The 20,298-nt window shown below is 31.1% G+C and overlaps 1 protein-coding gene and 1 long non-coding RNA gene across 2 annotated transcripts in view; both read right to left on the bottom strand.

Moving 5' to 3' along the window:
- The window catches only part of LOC148945328 (tachykinin-like peptides receptor 86C), a 668,425-nt gene that overhangs the window by 216,135 nt on the left and 431,992 nt on the right, over positions 1 to 20,298 (bottom strand). The gene's annotated exons all lie outside the window — the stretch shown is intronic.
- LOC148945329 (uncharacterized) lies at positions 714 to 18,344 on the bottom strand. Its single transcript, XR_016142704.1, has 2 exons — positions 18,280 to 18,344; positions 714 to 927 (listed from the first exon to the last, which is right to left on the bottom strand). It is a non-coding gene; the product is annotated as an uncharacterized LOC148945329 (long non-coding RNA).

Here is a 20,298-nt window from a genome sequence, read left to right as displayed (position 1 = left end):
GTCTTGGGTGTATTCCTGGAGAATTGTTTCTGGGCGAATTTTTTTAATGTCTGACAGATGATGTCATGATTGATTGATTTGTCAAGAAAGGGGAATTAATTTGTTGTTTCTAAGGGGAATTATTTATTCACGAAAGGGGAATTGAGGTCATTGAATCTTGACATTCGCCTCGAGCGTGCACTTGGCCAAAACAACAACAACATCAAATAAATCAACCTTTGGAAAAAGAGGTCATTGACCCACTTCGATTAACCACATGTTCTCCCTAGGGATTCCATGCCCATATTTGGTGTGCTGTTTGTATCAATAGGGTTATTTCAACTGATATAATCTAAGAAATCGAAATTAAGACCATTTAATTGTCAATAAAATCCCAAACTCAACATATCCACCCAGTCTCATCCCCCCTTCTCAGGAAAACATAAAGTATATAAGCTAGAATTTTAAAATAAATATACCAGAGAAAAAAACAAGATTTATTATAAGAAACATTATTTATTGGAAACAGCACTCCCATCTAGAGAAGAAAAGAAAAGACAAAAAGAGCAGAAAACGAGAAGATGGAGAAGAAAAGAAGATTTATTGGAAAGCATAATGTTGTTATAAATCCCAATTAAGGTGTTAATCGTCAAGTGTGTGGATAAAACCCCGCCACCTATGACTGATGTTTTCTATTTAATGACGTAACATGCACGGTGGCTAGATAGGCGGGGGCTTGCGCAGGCTGCAAGCTCTCGACGGCTCAGGCATCGTAAGATGGGGGGCTAAGGGCCCAGGCATCACAAGATAAGGAATAGGGGGCTTTTGTAGCGTGGCCCTGGATGGCCCAGACAGGGCATGACGGGTAGTCGATGGTCTTGACACTCTCATAGGAGTCACTTCGTTTACCCTTGTCCTCTTGAATGGTGGTAAGATGGCAGGGAATTCCTTGAAAAGAAAAGAAGATTTAGTATATAAACATTATTTACTGGATATAACGCCCCCCCTTCCGTTATTGCCCAGAAACCCTCTTAAGTTATTAATCATTTAAAGAGCGGATAAAATCTAAGAATTAGAAATTAAGACCATTTAATTGTATATAAAATCCCAAAATCAAAATATCTACCCAGTTTCATCCCCCCTTTTCAGGAAAACATAAAGTACATAAGCTGGAATTTTAAAATAAATATACGAGAGAAAAAAACAAGATTTATTATAAAAGAAACATTATTTATTGGAAACAGCACTCCCATCTAGAGAAGAAAAGAAAAGACGAGAAGAGCAAAAAACAAGAAGATGGAGAAGAGAAGAAGATTTATTGGAAAGCATAATATTGTTATAAAACCCAGTTAAGCTATTAATTGTCCAGGGTGCGGATAAAATCCCGCCACCTATGACTGATGTTTTCTATTTAATGACGTAACATTACAACATATATTAAAGCTGAGAGGGCTCTAAAGAGGTATAGAATTCAAGTAATAATGTGTCTACGATGAAAAAGGAATTTTTTCTGGTACACGCCCTGGAAATACCCACCCAGGACAGATATTTTCTCATATTCCTAACCATCCTCCCTCTCCAGCTTTAAATGCAGCTGTCTCAAACTTTACAAAATTCCATTATTCATTTAAAGAGCGGATAGATAGGTTCCTAGGACAGATATACCCCTTTCCAAGAAAACAAAAAGTAGAATTTGTATGGAAATAACTAGACATTACGCAACTTGGGAGACATAAAACTAGACTAGAAATACTGACCTAAACTGATTGAAAATAGGTTATCTGTTCCCTGTAAGGTTTATTAATTGTTGACAAATTATCCTTTCCAGAGGGTTACAGAAATAGCGGCCTTATTCACAACAGATGCTTGCCAATTTTAGACCACAAGACACGAGGCATTTGATGGATTGTGTTCCTTGGTTTTAAAAGCATGAGAAAAATACTACTTTTCCAGAAAAAGGTTATTTATTACCAGAAAGGAATTTTTTTTGAATAGATTAATTCTTCACTGATGGGGGAGGAGGATAGGGATTGATACATGGTAAATAGAGGATAATATGAGCCAAAGAATAAGTATAGACAACATAATATGAAGGAGGGGGAACTAAGGTTTGGAGGGGGGCTAGGAAATAATAGAGAAAAGAGTTTCACCTCTTGGTAACAAGAATTATCCATTATTTTGAAAGAGAGTTGTATTACTTTCAAATCCAAATGAGTACTGATGTAGAATCACCTTTTCCTTGGCTATTCATAGCATCCTAGGCACGAAGTCTTTGCATGGGACTTATATTTAGGAGGTCCTGGGACAAGGGAAGGAAAGTAAAAGAAAACAACACATATTTAGACTCGTATATGGGACTTCTATTTACACTGGGACACGAAACCTTTGCACGAGAGTAGGGAGTCAGGTATTACTCCAAGATATAAATAATTTATGCATGTTTTTATGGTTTTTGTCACTGAGAATGAAAAAACAGGATTTTTCTCACTTTGATGTATTTTCATGGTTTATTGATTCTAATGGGGTCAATGACACCTCTTTCAAGGTCAATTTATTTGTTGTTTCCAAGTGTAATGACTCCGGAGTGAAGTTTAAACATGCGCATTAACGGGGGAGAGATGTATTGATTGCGTAATCGAAGGGGAGAGGATTTCCGAGAAATTGATAGTGTAATCGAAGGGGAAGTGAATTTCTGAGAAAATGATTGCGTAATCGAGGGGAATTATTGCTCTACGAAAGGGGAATTAGAAATGACGTCACTTGTTTCCTAGCAATTATACGGTATTCTAAAGAGATAGAAATTCTATTTTTAAATATGGCTTCTCTTATCTTTAGGTCAGAGCGATAAATTGATATTCTATCGAAACCATGATAGTGTAGCTAGGAACATCTTAGAGATGAAGAGATTAACGTGTGAAAGGGTTTCCTAGGAATTTCAAATGTGATAACGCAGGGATGCCAAAAACAAAAGAAACACGCAGAAATTACGTTTAGGGATTATTTGGGCGAAACCGTTTGAGACATTTTAGAAGATGATTTATGCGAAACAGTTTGAGAAATTTTAGAACATGATTTGGGCGAAACAGTTTGAGACATTTTAAAAGATGATTTAGAAGATGATTTGGGGTGAAACTCTGTGGTCGTTATAATACACAAGTTCCATTTTAACAGTGTTGTGATGTCCCCTGCCCCAACCCCAAAGGGCCCCCTACCACAACCCCAAAGGGCACCCCTAACCCTGCCCCCAACGCCCCCAAGCCCCAAAGGCGCTCCCCGGACCCCCGGGCCCCTAGTTTAGTTTAGTTTTAGTTAAGAGTTTAGAGCTTTTAGATTAGAGTTTTAGCTTATAGTTGTTTTTGAAGTTATAGTGTAGTTTAGTTTTGTTTAAGATTTTAAAGTTTTAGACTATAGTCTTAGATTATATTTGTAGATAGAGTTGAATTTTAGTTTAGTAATAGTTAAAAGTTTAGAGTTTTAGCTTAGAGTCATAGCTTAGAGCCTTAGTTAAAGTTGTAGTTTCAGTTAAGTTTTAGTTAAGAGCTCAAAGTTTTAACCTAAAGTCTTAGCTTAGAGTCTTAGCTTAGAGTTTTTGTTGAAGTTCTAGTTTAGTTTAGTTTTAGTTAAGAGTTTAGAGTTTTAGCTTGAAGTCTTAGCTTAGAGTTTTTGTTAGAGTTTTAGTTTAGTTTATTTTTAGTTAAGAGTTTAGAGTTTTAGCTTAGAGTCTTAGCTTAGAGTTTTAGTTAGAGTTGAATTTTATTTTAGTAATAGTTAAAAGTTTAGAGTTTTTAGCTTAGAGTCTAAACTTAGAGTTTTTGTTAGATTTCTAGTTTAGTTTAGTTTTAGTTAAGAGTTTAGAGTTTTAGCTTAGACTCTTAGCTTAGAGTTTTCGTTAGAGTTGAAGCTTAGTTTAGTATTAGTTAAGAGTTTAGAGTTTTAGCTTAGAGTCATAGCTTAGAGTTTTAGTTAAATTTGTAATTTTAGTTAAGTTTTAGTTGAGAGTTTAGAGTTTTAGCCTAGAGTCTTAGCTTAGAGTCTTAGCTTAGAGTTTTTGTTGAAGTTCTAGTTTACTTTAGTTTTAGTTAAGATTTTAGAGTTTTACCTTAGAGTCTTAGCTTAGAGTTTTTGTTAGAGTTCGCGTTTAGTTTAGTTATAGTTAAGAGTTTTGAGTTTTACCTTAGAGTCTTAGCTTAGAGTTTTAGTTAGAGTTGAAGTTTACTTTAGTTTTAGTTAAGAGTTTTAGCATATGGTCTTAGCTTAGAGTTTTTGTTAGAGTTCTAGTTTAGTTTGGTTTTAGTTAAGAGTTCAGAGTTTTTAGCTTAGAGTCGCAGCTTAGATTTGTTGTTGATGTTCTAATTTAGTTTAGTTTAGTCTTATTTAAGAGTTTTGGCCTAGAGTTTAAGATTAGAGCTTTTCTTATAGGTGAAGTTTAATTTAGTTATATTTAAGAGTTTTTGCCCAGAGTCTTAGCTTAGAGTTTTTGTTAGAGTTCTAGTTTAGTTTAGTTTTAGTTAATAGGTGAGAGTTTTAGCCTAGAGTCTTAGATTAGAGCTTTACTTAGAGGTGAAGTTTAGTTTAGTTTAGTTAAGAGTTTAGAGTTTTAGCTTAGAGTCTTTGCTTAGAGTTTTAGTTAAAGTTGTAGTCTAGTGAAGTTTTAGTTAAGAGTTTAGAGTTTTAGCCTAGAGTCTTAGCTTAAAGCATTAGTTAGAGTTGAAGTTTAGTTTAGTTATAGTTGAGAGTTTAGAGTTTTAGCTTAGAGTCATAGCTTAGAGTGTTAGTTAAAGTTGTAGTTTTAGTTTAGTTTTAGTTAAGAGTTTAGAGTTTGAGCTTAGAGTCATAGCTTAAAGTTTTAGCTAGAGTTGAAGTTTATTTTAGTTTTACTTTAGTTAAGAGTTTAGAGTTTTACATTATACTCTTAGCTTAGAGTTTTTGTTAGAGTGCTAGTTTAGTTTAGTTATAGTTTAGAATCTGAAGTTTTACCTTAGAGTCTTAGCTTAGAGTTTTAGTTAGAGTTGAAGTTTACTTTAGTTTTAGTTAAGAGTTTAGAGTTTTAGCTTAGAGTCTTAACTTGGAGTTTTTGTTTGAGTTCTAGTTTAGTTTTAGTTAAGAGTTTAGAGTTTTTAACTTAGAGTCTTAGGTTAGAGTTTTTGTTGAAGTTCTAGTTTAGTTTAGTTTTAGTTAAGAGTTTAGAGTTTTAGCTTAGAGTCTTAGCCTAGGGTTTTAGTTAGAGTTGAAGTTTAATTTAGTAATAGTTAAGAGTTTAGAGTTTTAGCTTAGAGTCTTCACTTAGATATTTTGTTAGAGTTCTAGTTTAGTTTAGTTTAAGTTAAGAGTTTAAACTTTTACCTTAGAGTCTTAGCTTAGAGTTTTAGTTAGAGTTGAAGTTTAGTTTAGTTATAGTTAAAAATTTAGACTTTTAGCTTAGAGTCATAGCTTAGGGTTTTAGTAAAAGTTGTAGTTCAGTTAAGTTTTATTTAAGAGTTTAGAGTTTCAGAATTGAGTCTTAGCTTAGAGCTTTAGTTAGAGTTGAAGTTTAGTTTAGCTAAAGTTAAGAGTTTGAAGTTTTAGCCTAGAGTCTTAGCTTAGAGTTTTTGTTAGAGTTTTAGTTTAGTTTAGTTTTAGTTAAGAGTTTACAGTCTTAGGTTAGAGTCATAGCTTAGAGTTTAGTTAGAGTTAAAGTTTAGTTTAGTTTAGTTTTACTTTATAGTTTTAGCTTAGAGTCTTAGCTTAGAGCTTTAGTTAGAGTTGAAGTTTAGTTTAGTTATACTTAAGTGTTTAGAGTTTTAGCCTAGAGTCTTATCTTAGAGTTTTTGTTAGAGTTCTAGTTAAGTTTAGTTATATTTAAGATTTTATAGTTTTAGTCTAGAGTATTAGCTTAGAGTTTTTGTTAGAGTTCTAGTTTAGCTTAGTTTTACTTAAGAGTTTCAAGTTTTAGCTGTAAGTCATAGCTTAGAGTTTTAGTCAGTATTGAAGTTTAGTTTAGCTATAGTTAAGAGTTTAGAGTTTTAGCTTAGAGTCTTAACTTAGAGCTTTTGTTGAAGTTCTAGTTTAGTTTAGTTTTAGTTAATAGTTTAGAGTTTTACCTTAGAGTCTTAGCTTAGAGTTTCTGTTAGAGTTCTAGTTTAGTTTAGTTTTAGTTAAGAGTTTAGAGTTTTTTAGCTTAGAGTCTTAGCTTAGAGTTTTTGTTAGAGTTCTAGTTTAGGTTAGTTTTAGTTTAGAGTTTAGAATTTTAGCTTAAAGTCTTAGCTTAGAGTTTTTGTTGAAGTTCTAGTTTAGTTTAGTTTTAGTTAATAGTTTAGAGTTTTACCTTAGAGTCTTAGCTTAGAGTTTTTGTTAGAGTTCTAGTTTAGTTTAGTTTTAGTTAAGAGTTTAGAGTTTTTAGCTTAGAGTTTTTGTTGTAGTTCTAGTTTAGTTTAGTTTCAGTGAAGAGTTTAGAGTTTTAGCTTAGAGTCTTAGCTTAGAGTTTTAGTTAGAGTTGAAGTTTAGTTTAGTAATAGTTAAGAGATTAAAGTTTTAGCTTAGAGTCTTAACTTAGAGTGTTTGTTAGAGTTCTAGTTTAGTTTAGCTTTAGTTAAGAGTTTAGAGTTTTACCTTAGAGTCTTAGCTTAGAGTTTTCGTTACAGTTTTAAATAATTTCTGAGACCACACTGGCTAATCATGATAAACAAAAAATCGCGAAGAAAGGAAACGAGGACAATTAACAGCCAGTGAAAAAATTGAAAAATTATGCAAATATTTCGGTCAAGACCTCCGCTTGACCGTCCTCAGTGCAGAATAAAACCTCAGTGCAAAGGCCTGAGGTTTTTGATTCCGCCTTGGCGCAACATGTGTACGAGAATCCACACCATTTCATTTTGTTTGACGAGGCCTCTATCGTTGCCCCCGTTAAAGGTCTCACGCAAGTTTTCAGGGAGGCAGTTGAAATAAAAAAGCACATTCACCAAAAGGTAGCTCTCATTAGAGACACTGGAGAAATTTTTCTAAGTCCCATTTATGACAAAATTATTAATTCTGATCGTTTTTACATACATCCACAAAGTTATATTGTGCAATCGAATAGAGTCTCCGATAACAATCAAACTGGAAAGCGATCAGCCTTTAAAAGTGCTTTACGCAAAATGAAATTCTGAAATGCCATTTAGACTTGTGTTTTTTATTCAGTTACCCTTTCACCGTTACTAGGAAAGGATCGTCCAATTTTAGTTTGGTGTTTTTATTTTAAGGTTTGGTTTTTACATTTTTATCAGTTTTATTCTGCACTGAGGACGGTCAAGCGGAGGTCTTGACCGAAATATTTGCATAATTTTTCAATTTTTTCACTGGCTGTTAATTGTCCTCGTTTCCTTTCTTCGCGATTTTTTGTTTATTCGTTACAGTTGAAGTTTAGTTTAGTTATAGTTAAGAATTTAGAGTTTTAGCTTAGAGTCATAGCTTAGAGTTTCAGTTAAAGTTGTAGTTTAGTTAAGTTTTAGTTAAGAGTTTAGAGTTTTAGCTTAGAGTCTTAGCTTACAGTTTTAGTTCGATTTGAATTTCAGTTTTAGTTTTAGTTAAGGGTTTAGAGTTTTAGCTTCGAGTCTTAGCTTATACACTTAGTTAGAGTTCTAGTTTAGTTTTATTTAAGAGTTTAGTGTTTTAGTCTATAGTCATATATTTGGGTTTTATTTAATGTTCAAGTTTAGTTTAGTTTTAGTTATGAGTTTAGAGTTATACTTTAGAGTCTTAGCTTATAGTTTTAGTTAGAGTTGAAGTTTAGTTTAGTTATAGTTAAGAGTTTAGACTTTTAGACTAGAGTCTTAGCTTAGAGCTTTTGTTGAAGTTCTATTTTAGTTTAGTTTCATTTAAGAGTTTACAGTTTTAGCATAAAGTCATGTCTTAGAGTTTATGTTAGAGTTATAGTTTATTTTAGTTTTAGTTAATAGTTTAAAATTTTTAGATTAGAGTCATATTATAGAGTTTAAGTAAAAGTTCTAGTTTAGTTTTAATTAATAGTTGATAGTTTTAGATTATATTCTTAGATTATTTCTGTTGTTGAAGTTCTTGTTTAGTTTTGTTTTAATTAAGAGTTTAGAGTTTTACCTTAGAGTCTTAGCTTAGAGTTATTGTTAGAGTTCTAGTTTAGTTTAGTTTTAGTTAAGAGTTTAGAGTTTTTAGCTTAGAGTCTTAGCTTAGAGTTTTTGTTGTATTTCTAGTTTAGTTTAGTTTCAGTTAAGAGTTTAGAGCTTTAGCTTAGAGTCTTAGCTTAGAGTTTTAGTTAGAGTTGAAGTTTAGTTTAGTAATAGTTAAGAGATTAAAGTTTTAGCTTAGAGTCTTAGCTTAGAGTTTTTGTTGGAGTTCTAGTTTAGTTTAGCTTTAGTTAAGAGTTTAGGGTTTTACCTTAGAGTCTTAGCTTAGAGTTTTCGTTACAGTTGAAGTTTAGTTTAGTTTTAGTTAAGAATTTAGAGTTTTAGCTTAGAGTCATAGCTTAGAGTTTCAGTTAAAGTTGTAGTTTAGTTAAGTTTTAGTTAAGAGTTTAGAGTTTTAGCCTAGAGTCTTAGCTTAGAGCTTTAGTTAGAGTTGAAGTTTACTTTAGTTTTAGTTAAGAGTTTACAGTTTTAGCTTAGGGTCTTAGCTTAGAGTTTTTGTTAGAGTTCTAGTTTAGTTTGGTTTTAGTTAAGAGTTCAGAGTTTTTAGCTTAGAGTCGCAGCTTAGAGTTTTTGTTGAAGTTCTAGTTTATTTTAGTTTTAGTTAAGAGTTTAGAGTTTTACCTTAGAGCTTTAGCTTAGAGTTTTAGTTAGAGTTGAAGTTTAGTTTAGTAATAGTTAAGAGTTTAGAGTCTTAGCTTAGAGTTTTACTTAGAGTTGAAGTTTAGTTTAGTTATAGTTAAGAGTTGAGAGTTTTAGCATAGAGTCTTAGCTTAGAGTTTTAGTTAAAGTTGTAGTCTAGTGAAGTTTTAGTTAAGAGTTTAGAGTTTTAGCCTAGAGTCTTAGCTTAAAGCATTAGTTAGAGTTGAAGTTTAGTTTAGTTATAGTTGAGAGTTTAGAGTTTTAGCTTAGAGTCATAGCTTAGAGGGTTAGTTAAAGTTGTAGTTTTAGTTTAGTTTTAGTTAAGAGTTTAGAGTTTTAGCTTAGAGTCATAGCTTAGAGTTTTAGCTAGAGTTGAAGTTTAGTTTAGTTTTACTTTAGTTAAGAGTTTAGAGTTTTACCTTATACTCTTAGCTTAGAGTTTTTGTTAGAGTTCTAGTTTAGTTTAGTTATAGTTGAGAGTTTGGTGTTTTACCTTAGAGTCTTAGCTTAGAGTTTTAGTTAGAGTTGAAGTTCACTTTAGTTTTAGTTAAGAGTTTAGAGTTTTAGCTTAGAGTTTTAGCATAGAGTTTTTGTTAGAGTTCTAGTTTAGTTTGGTTTTAGTTAAGAGTTCAGAGTTTTTAGCTTAGAGTCGCAGCTTAGAGTTTTTGTTGAAGTTCTAGTTTATTTTAGTTTTAGTTAAGAGTTTAGAGTTTTAGCTTAGAGTTTTAGCTTAGAGTTTTAGTTAGAGTTGAAGTTTAGTTTAGTAATAGTTAAGAGTTTAGAGTATTAGCTTAGAGTTTTACTTAGAGTTGAAGTTTAGTTTAGTTATAGTTAAGAATTTAGAGTTTTAGCTTAGAGTCTTTGCTTAGAGTTTTAGTTAAAGTTGTAGTCTAGTGAAGTTTTAGTTAAGAGTTTAGAGTTTTAGCCTAGAGTCTTAGCTTAAAGCATTAGTTAGAGTTGAAGTTTAGTTTAGTTATAGTTGAGAGTTTAGAGTTTTAGCTTAGAGTCATAGCTTAGAGGGTTAGTTAAAGCTGTAGTTTTAGTTTAGTTTTAGTTAAGAGTTTAGAGTTTTAGCTTAGAGTCATAGCTTAAAGTTTTAGTTAGAGTTGAAGTTTAGTTTAGTTTTACTTTAGTTAATAGTTTAGAGTTTTACATTAGACTCTTAGCTTAGAGTTTTTGTTAGAGTGCTAGTTTAGATTAGTTATTATTAATAGTTCTAAATTTTAACTTAGAGTCTTAGCTTAGAGTTTTTTTTAGAGTTCTACTTTAGTTTTAGTTAAGAGTATAGAGTTTTAGCTTAGAGTCTTAACTTGGAGTTTTTGTTAGAGTTCTAGTTTAGTTTTAGTTAAGAGTTTAGAGTTTTTAACTTAGAGTCTTAGCTTAGAGTTATTGTTGAAGTTCTAGTTTAGTTTACTTTTAGTTAAGAGTTTAGAGTTTTAGCTTAGAGTCTTAGCTTAGAGTTCTAGTTAGAGTTGAACTTTAGTTTAGTAATAATTAAGAGTTTAGAGTTTTAGCTTAGAGTCTTAGCCTAGATTTTTTTTTAGAGTTTTAGTTTAGTTTAGTTTTAGTTAAGAGTTTAGAGTTTTACCTTAGAGTCTTAGCTTAGAGTTTTAGTTAGAGTTGAAGTTTAGTTTAGTTATAGTTAAGAATTTAGACTTTTAGCTTAGATTCTTAGCTTAGACTTTTATTAAAAGTTTTAGGTTAGTTAAGTTTTATTTAAGAGTTTATAATTTTACCCTAAAGTCTTAGATTAGAGTTTTAGTTAGAGTTGAAGTTTAGTTTAGCTTTAGTTAAGAGTTTGGAGTTTTAGATTAGAGTCTTAGCTTAGAGCTTTTGTTAGAGTTCTAGTTTAGATTAGTTTTAGTAAAAAGTTTAGAGTTTTAGCTTAGAGTCATAGCTTAGAGTTTTAATTAGAGTTGAAGTTTAGTTTAGTCTTGTTTTACTGTTTAGTTTTAGATTAGAGACATATCTTAGAGTTTTAGTTAGAGTTGAAGTTTAGTTTAGTTATAATTAAGGGATTATAGTTGTTAGCTTAGAGTCTCAGCTTAGAGTTTTAGTTAGAGTTCTAGTTTTGTTTAGTTTTAATTAAGATTTTAGAGTTTTACCATAGAGTCTTAGCTTAAAGTTTTTGTTAGAGTTCTAGTTTAGTTTAGTTTTAGTTAAGAGTTTAGAGTTTTAGCTTAGAGTCTTAGCTTAGAGTTTTAGTTAGAGTTGAAGTTTAGTTTAGTTATAGCTAAGAGTTAAGCCTAGACTTTTAGCCTTTTAGCCTAGCCTAGACTTTTAGCCTAGAGTCTTAGCTTAGAGTTTTTGTTGAAGTTCTAGTTTAGTTTAGTTTTAGTTAAGAGTTTAGTGTTTTAGCTTAGAGTCTTGGCTTAGAGTTTTTGTTAGAGTTCTAGTTTAGTTTAGTTTTAATTAAGAGTTTAGTGTTTTTAGCATATATGATTAGCTTAGAGCTTTAGTTAGAGTTCTAGTCTAGTTTAGTTAAGAGTTTATGGTTTTTACCTTATAGTCTTAGCTTTGAGTTTTTGTTGAAGCTCTAGTTAATTTTAGTCTTAGTTACGAGTTTAGAGTTTTACCTTAGAGTCTTAGCTTAGAGTTTTGTTAGAGTTCTAGTTTAGTTTATTTTTAGTTAAGAGTTTAGAGTTTTTAGCTTAGAGTCTTAGCTTAGAGTTTTTGTTGTAGTTCTAGTTTAGTTTAGTTTGAGTTAAGAGTTTAGAGCTTTAGCTTAGAGTCTTAGCTTAGAGTTTTAGTTAGAGTTGAAGTTTAGTTTAGTAATAGTTAAGAGATTATAGTTTTAGCTTAGAGTCTTAACTTAGAGTGTTTGTTAGAGTTCTAGTTTAGTTTAGCTTTAGTTAAGAGTTTAGAGTTTTACCTTAGAGTCTTAGCTTAGAGTTTTCGTTACAGTTGAAGTTTAGTTTAGTTTCAGTTAAGAATTTAGAGTTTTAGCTTAGAGTCATAGCTTAGAGTTTCAGTTAAAGTTGTAATTTAGTTAAGTTATAGTTAAGAGTTTAGAGTTTTAGCTTAGAATCTTAGCTTAGAGTTTTAGTTAGAGTTGAAGTTTAGTTTAGCTATAATTAAGAGTTTAGAGTTTTAGCCTAGAGTCTTAGCTTTGAGTTTTTGTTATAGTTCTAGTTTAGTTTAGTTATAGTTAAGAGTTTAGAGTTTTTAGCCTAGAGTCTTAGCTTAGAGTTTTTGTTAGAGTTCTAGTTTAGTTTAGTTTTAGTTATGAGTTTAGAGTTTTATTTTAGAGTCATAGCTTAGAGTTTTAGTTAGAGTTGTAGTTTAGTTTAGTTATAGTTAAGAGTTTAGACTTTTAGCCTAGAGTCTTAACTTAGAGTTTTTGTTGAAGTTCTAGTTTAGTTTAGTTTTATTTAATAGTTTACAGTTTTACCTTAGAGTCTTGGCTTAGAGTTTTTGTTAGAGTTCTAGTTTAGTTTGGTTTTAGTTAAAAGTTTAGAGTTTTTAGCTTAGAGTCTTAGCTTAGAGTTTTTGTTAGAGTTCTATTTTAGTTTTAGTTAAGAGTTTAGAGTTTTTAGCTTAGAGTATTATCTTAGAGTTTTTGTTGAAGTTCTAGTTTAGTTTTGTTTTAGTTAAGAGTTTAGAGTTTTACCTTAGAGTCTTAGCTTAGAGTTTTTGTTAGAGTTCTAGTTTAGTTTAGTTTTAGTTAATAGTTTATAGTATTTAGCTTAGAGTCTTAGCTTAGAGTTTTTGTTGTATTTCTAGTTTAGTTTAGTTTTAGTTAAGAGTTTAGAGCTTTAGCTTAGAGTCTTAGCTTAGAGTTTTAGTTAGAGTTGAAGTTTAGTTTAGTAATAGTTAAGAGATTAAAGTTTTAGCTTAGAGTCTTAACTTAGAGTGTTTGTTAGAGTTCTAGTTTAGTTTAGCTTTAGTTAAGAGTTTAGAGTTTTACCTTAGAGTCTTAGCTTTGAGTTTTAGTTACAGTTGAAGTTTAGTTTAGTTTCAGTTAAGAATTTAGAGTTTTAGCTTAGACTCCTAGCTTAGAGTTTTAGTTAAAGTTGTAGTTTAGTTTAGTTTTAGTTAAGAGTTTAGAGTTTTACCTTAGAGTCATAGCTTAGAGTTTTAGTTAAAGTTGTAGTTTTAGTTTAGTTTTAGTTAAGAGTTTAGAGTTTTAGCTTAGAGTCCTAGCTTAGAGTCTTAGCTTAGAGTTTTAGTTAGAGTTTAAGTTTAGTTTTACTTTAGTTAAGAGTTTAGAGTTTTACCTTAGAATCCTAGCTTAGAGTTTTTGTTAGAGTTCTAGTTTAGTTTAGTTATAGTTAAGAGTTTGGAATTTTACCTTAGAGTCTTAGCTTAGAGTTTTAGTTAGAGATGAAGTTTAGTTTAGTTATAGTTAAGAATTTAGAGTTTTTAGCTTAGAGTCTTAGAGTTCTAGTTTAGTTTAGTTTTAGTTAAGAGTTTAGAGTTTTACCTTAGAGTCATAGCTTAGAGTTTTAGTTAAAGTTGTAGTTTTAGTTTAGTTTTAGTTAAGAGTTTAGAGTTTTAGCTTAGAGTCCTAGCTTAGAGTCTTAGCTTAGAGTTTTAGTTAGAGTTGAAGTTTAGTTTTACTTTAGTTAAGAGTTTAGAGTTTTACCTTAGAGTCCTAGCTTAGAGTTTTTGTTAGAGTTCTAGTTTAGTTTAGTTATAGTTAAGAGTTTTGAGTTTTACCTTAGAGTCTTAGCTTAGAGTTTTAGTTAGAGTTGAAGTTTACTTTAGATTTAGTTAAGAGTTTAGAGTTTTAGCTTAGAGTATTAACTTAGAGTTTTTTTAGAGTTCTAGTTTAGTTTAGTTTTAGTTAAGAGTTTGAAGTTTTTAGCTTAGAGTATTAACTTAGAGTTTTAGTTAGAGTTGAAGTTTAGTTTAGTTTTAGTTAAGAGTTTAGAGTTTTAGCATAGAGTCTTGGCTTAGAATTTTTGTTAGAGTTCTAGTTTAGTTTAGTTTTAGTTCAGAGTTTAGAGTTTTACCTTAGAAACTTAGCTTAGAGTTTTAGTTAGAGTTCTAGTTTAGTTTAGTTTTAGTTAAGAGTTTAGAGTTTTATCTTGGAGTCTTATCTTATAGTTTTAGTTAGAGTTCTAGTTTAGTTTAGTTTTAGTTAAAAGTTTAGAGTTTTACCTTAGAGTCTTAGCTTAGAGTTTTATTTAGAGTTCTAGTTTAGTTTATTTTTAGTTAAGAGCTTAGAGTTTTAGCCTAGAGTCTTAGCTTAGAGTTTTAGTTAGAGTTCTAGTTTAGTTTAGTTTTAGTTAAGAGTTTAGAGTTTTACCTTAGAGTATTAGCTTAGAGTTTTAGTTAGAGTTGAAGTTTAGTTATAGTTATGAGTTTAGAGTTTTACCTTAGAGTCCTAGCTTAGAGTTTTAGTTAGAGTTCTAGTTTAGTTTAGTTTTAGTTAAGAGTTTAGAGTTTTACCTTAGAGTCTTAGCTTAGAGTTTCAGTTTGAGTTCTAGTATTGTTTATTTTTAGTTGATATTATAGAGTTTCAGCTTAGAGTCTTATATTAGATTTTTATTTAGAGTTTTATTTTATTTTAGTTTTAGTTAAGATTTTATAGTTGTATATTATAGTATTAGATTATAGTTTTAGTTAGAGTTGTAGTTTAGTTTGGTTGTAGTTAAGAGTTTAGAGTTATAGCCTAGAGTCCTAGCTTAGAGTTTTAGTTAGAGTTGAAGTTTAGTTCAGTTATAGTTAAGAGTTTAGAGTTTAGAGTTTTAGCTTAGAGGCTTAGCTTAGAGTTTTAGTTAGAGTTCTAGTTTATTTTTACTTAAGAGTTTTACCTTAGAGTCTTAGCCTTGAGTTGAGGAGGGGGACAATAGATATTGATGACAATACTAAACTAACATAACCACAAAATTCCACATTATTACATAGAAATACCAAAACCATAGGTTAGATTGGGTTAGGTTAGAGGTTAGGTTTCTCCACGTTTAAGTTAGGTTAGGTTAGCTTATCATGAGCGCTCATGATAAGCTAACCTAACCGAACCTAACTTAAATTTGGAGAAACCTAACCTCTAATCTAACCTAATCTAACCTATGGTTTTGGTATTTCTATGTAATAATGTGGAATTTTGTGGTTATGTTAGTTTAGTATTTTCATCAATATCTATTGTTACCCTCCTCAACTCTAGGCTAAAAACTCTAAGCTCAAACTCTTAAGTAAAAATAAACTAGAACTCTAACTAAAACTCTAAGCTAAGCCTCTAAGCTAAAACTCTAAACTCTTAACTATAACTGAACTAAACTTCAACTCTAACTAAAACTCTAAGATAGGACTATAGGCTAAAACTCTAAAGTCTTAACTAAAACCAAACTAAACTAAAACTCTATTTAAAACTCTAAGCTAAGACTCGAAGCTAAAACTCAAAACTCTTAACTATAACTAAAATTCAACTCTAACTAAAAATCTAAGCTAAGAATCTAAGGTAAAACTCTAAACTCTTAACTAAAACTAAACTAAACTAGAACTCTAACTAAAACTCTAAGCTTTGACTCCAAGCTAAAACTCTAAACTCTTAACTATAGCTAAACTTCAACTCTAACTAAAACTCTAAGCTAAGACTCTAATGTAAAACTCTTAACTAAAACTAAACTAAACTAGAACTCTAACTAAAACTCTAAGTTATGGCTCTAGGCTAAAACTCTAAGCTATTAACTAAAAATAAACTAAACTAGAACTCTAAATAAAACTTTAAGCTAAGACTCTAAGGTAAAACTCTAAACTCTTAACTAAAACTAAACTAAACTAGAACTCTAACTAAAACTCTAAGCTAAGACTCTAAGCTAAAACTCTAAACTCTTAACTAAAACTAAACTAAACTAAAACTCTAACTAAAACTCTAAGCTAAGACTCTAAGGTAAAAGTCTCAACTCTTAACTAAAACTAAAATAAACTTCAACTCTAACTAAAACTCTAAGCTACCACTCTAAGCTAAAACTCTAAACTCTTAACTATAAATAAACTTCAACTCTAACTAAAACTCTAATTTATGTCTCTAAGCTAAAACTGTAAAATCTTAACTAAAACTAAACTAAACTAGAAAACTAACAAAACTCTAAGCTAAACTCTAGGCTAAAACTCTAAACTCTTAACTAAAACTAAACTAAACTAGAACTCTAACTAAAAGTCTAAGCTAAGATTCTAAGCTAAAACTCCAAACTCTTAACTATAACTAAACTAAACTTCAACTCTAACTAAACTCTAAGCTATGATTCTAAGCTAAAACTATAAAGTAAAACTAAACTAAACTAAACTTCAACTCTAATTAAAACTCTAAGCTATGACTCTAAGCTAAAACTCTAAACTTTTAACTAAAACTAAACTAAACTAAAACTCTAACTAAAACTCTAAGCTAAGACTCTAAGGTAAAACTCTCAACTCTTAACTAAAACTAAAATAAACTTAAACTCTAACTAAAACTCTAAGATAAGACTCTAAGCTAAAACTCTAAACTCTTAACTATAAATAAACTTCAACTCTAACTAAAACTCTAAGCTAAAAATCTAATCTAAAACTCTAAACTGTTAACTAAAACTAAACTAAACTAGAACTTTAACAAAAACTCTAATCTAAGACTCTAGGCTAAATCTCTAAGCTCTTAACTATAACTAAACATAACTGTAGGTATAACAAAAACTCTAAGATAAGACTCGAGTCTAAGACTTTAAATACTTAACTGTGACTATCCTATACATCAAACAGTACTGAAACTCTCATCAATAACTCTAGGATAAAACTCTGTAGTCAAAATAAACTCATCTTCAAATCCAACTAAAACTCTAAGATATGACTCTAAGCTAAAACTCTAAACTCTTAAGTATTACTAAACTAAACTTCAACTCTAACTAAAACTCTAAGCTAAGACTCTAAGCTAAAACTCTAAACTCTTAACTATAACTAAACTAAACTTCAACTCTAACTAAAACTCCAAGCTAAGTCTCTAAGTTAAAACTCTAAACTCTTAACTAAAACTTAACTAAACTACAACTTTAACTAAACCTCTAAGCTATGACAAAGCTAAAACTCTAAATTCTTAACTATAACTAAACTAAACTTCAAGTCTAACTAAAACTCTAAGCTAAGACTCTAAGGTAAAACTCTAAACTCTTAACTAAAACTAAACTAAACTAGAACTTTAACAAAAGCTCTAAGTGAAGACTCTAAGCTATGAATCTAAAATCTTAACTATTACTAAACTAAACTTCAACTCTAACTAAAACCCTAAGCTAAGACTCTAAGCTAAAACTCTAAACTCTTAACTAAAACTAAACTAAACTAGAACTTCAACAAAAACTCTAAGCTAAGACTCTATTTATAGAGGAAGGGTAGTACAAGAAAACAATAGATATGCCCATAACTGTCCACGATATATGACAAATGGCGGTTGCTAGGGGAAATATTAGAAACCTGGAACCACATTGCCTAAGTGCAAGGGGCTAGGAGCTCCAATTCTCATGATAATTCCCTATTGTTGATACTTGTTAAATATCCCAGCCGTAATCTGATTAATCATATGGAAATACTGAAACAATATTGTGTCACCAGGAAAGATGGCGTCACCAAAAGACGGATGTAAGGTTAAACCTTGTTCTTGTGCCGGTAAGCCATTAATGGAAGAAAGGAGTATTTGCTATGGGCGTGCCTAAAAGTAGTGAGGGGATACTACTAACAACCAGACTTAGTTTCTAGCCCTAAAAAGAGGGCAATCTTAAAATATGACGCAAGCTATCAAAACCCAGAAAGGCCAGTATCCCTAAGATGAAGCCGTATAAATCCACCCATTTGGCCCAAAAAATAATAAAAATATTCTAAGATATGTAATTAGAAAAAAGGCTTTCATTAAAAAAAATGAAAAGCATGGCCACTCTCAAACCCTATCAGTACCAGTTCTTTTGTGCTGGGCAATAATCCTTTCAGTTGTTCGAATCAAAGTTGTCATTGTTATTTTTAATCTCAGGGACTTATCTATTGAAATTTTGTGCCCATGCAAACGTTCACCTAGTTGTTGGTGGGTCGTACCAACGTAAAATTTCCCACATGAACATGGGATTCTGTAGACACCACTACCCAGTACAGGGTCAGTTTTATCCTTTCCTGAGTTGAAAAAATGTTCAACTTTTTGTTCGATTTTAAAAGAAACAGAGAGATTATGTTTTTTTTGTTTTAATTTCCAAGTTTATCGCCAAGTTTCGGGATGTTTGGTAAAGTGATGAATGTTTTTGTCTCAATTGCCAGGATAACTGAATCAAGGGGGACGAGCTCCCTATTTTGTTGTTTTATCTTTTTTAATCGTCTATCTATGATATTTTCAATAAGTTTAATTGGCTAACCATTGCAGAAAAGAATATCCTTGACATAGTTTAATGCAGAATTTATATGATTACGGGAACAAATTTTTAAAACTCTGTCGACTAAAGAGATTATTACCCCTCTTTTCACTGAAGGAGGGTGATGGGAATTGAATATAGATATCCATTATTATGAGTCGGCTTTCTATATATAGAAAATTCAAGGCTAGGAGTAGTTTTTATAATCAAAACATCCAAGAAAGGCAGCTTACCTGAATCTTCGAGTTCCATTGTGAACTGGAGATTCGAATCAAAAGAGTTCAAATGTGCCAAATTATCTCTTAGAGAGTCTTGTCCATGTTCCAAAACAGAAAAGATATTATCAACGAAACGAAACCAGATAGTGTTTTAAGTGGAAACTATTCAAAGCTGACTTTTCTATGAAATCCATGTAAAAATTTGCCAAATAAGGAGACAAGACAGTGCCCATGGATAAACCCATGATTTGAAGGAAAAAACTTTTTCGAAATTTAAAATACGAGGAGAACTTGTTGCAAAGACGAACAAGGGTCATTATTGTATCAATTTCCAAAGTTTTGCAATCCGACCAAGCTGAATTTTCCTCTAATTTTCTTTGTAAGGCCTGCTCACATTTATGGACATCACATGAAGCGTACATAGAACCTGCATCAAAACTAGATGAAATAGTTTTTTCTGTTGTACTTTGATTTTTTATCTCCTCAACAAGATCTATTGAGTTTTTTATATAGGATTTCTGTGTGCTTAAAAGAGGCTTAAAAATGATGGCTAAAAACTTCCTATACCCGTAGCTGGAGAACTATAACATGCTACAATGGGAGGTAACGGAATATCTTTCTTATGGATTTTAGACAGACCATAAAACTTTGGGGCTGAACAACCTTTGGGGTATAATTTTCTGTACATTTGAGGGGTAATTAGTCTACTATCTTTTAAAATTCCTAGTTCTATTCTCAACTGCTGTGTGTATTTGTCCGTGGGATCAATTTTTATTTCTTTGTAAATATTTTTATCCATTAAAAGGGTGTTAACTTTTAATTCATATTCTGCAGAATTCATAATTACAACGTATTTCCCTTGTCCGCTCTCGTAAGCACTGTATTTTTGTGTTTTTTTAAGTTTCGGAGGATTTGAATTTCTTCCTTTGATTGAGTTGAAAGTGATAAAGATGGCCTATAATCAAGAATACTCTTTACAATTTCATCTATGAGTAGGTATTAATTTTCGACTTCACCATGAGAGCTAAAAATAAGACTCCACGCCCGTAATAACTTTTGATATATTTACGTGTGTTTGAGCCATTGCAAATTTAGGTCCTTTTGATAGAATACTTAGCTCCTTGGATATGAAAACCTTTGAGGATAGATTTTCCAAAGGAGGGCTAGGACAAAATCTAGGAAGGAAAATCCGTGTTTGTTGAAACTGTTGAAATTCCAGTTTTGAGAATTTTTCCGATAAACGAGTTTTTGCTTAATGGAATATGTGTCGGAAAGACCTATTTGAGATTTGTAAAATCTGGTGAAAATCTTGTGGGGACACAATCTGATATAATAAGGATTTGAAATTTAGTATCAAACAGTTCGTGGTAACTAACTGTAAGTTAAGGAGCGACCCGGCTCAATGGTAACCGAAACTCTAAAAAACAAAATTTTGATACCAATAGATACATCAAAAGAATCAGATTTTAATTCTGATTTCAAATTTATAAGTTTATTCAAGATTAATCCTACCCATCAAAAGTTACGCGCCTGAAAAAATTTGGCTGATTTTCGAAAAAAGGGGGAAAGACCCCCTAAAAATTATAGAACCCTATTAAAATCATACCATCATATTCAGCGTTTCAGAGAACCCTACTATAGAGGTTTCAAGCTCCTATCTACAAAAATTTGGAATTTTCCATTTTTTGCCAGAAGAAAGATCACGGATGCGTGTTTATTTGTTATTTTTTTTTCTTTTCCCCAGGGGCAATCGTACTGACCCAGTGGTCCTAGAGTATCGTAGGAGGGCTTAATGGAACGGAAATTAAAAGTTCTAGTGCCCTTTTTAAGTGACAAAAAAAATGCAGGGTAACTAGGCCCCCTCCCACGCTCATTGTTTTCCCAAAGTCACCGAATTAAAATTTAGAGATCGCCATTTTGTTCAGCGTAGTCGAAAATCTAATAAATATGTCTTTTAGGTTGACTTAATCCCCCACAGTTCCCAGGGGAGGGGCTACAAGTTATGAACTTTGCCCATTGCTTACATATTGTATT

The sequence above is a fragment of the Artemia sp. Qi Xiang Cuo genome, chromosome 13, assembly GCF_049724085.1.
Source record: "Artemia sp. Qi Xiang Cuo chromosome 13, ASM4972408v1, whole genome shotgun sequence".
Classification (NCBI taxonomy): domain Eukaryota; kingdom Metazoa; phylum Arthropoda; class Branchiopoda; order Anostraca; family Artemiidae; genus Artemia; species Artemia sp. Qi Xiang Cuo.
Note: the sequence above shows the minus strand (reverse complement) of the source record. Positions and strands in the feature narration are given on the sequence as shown.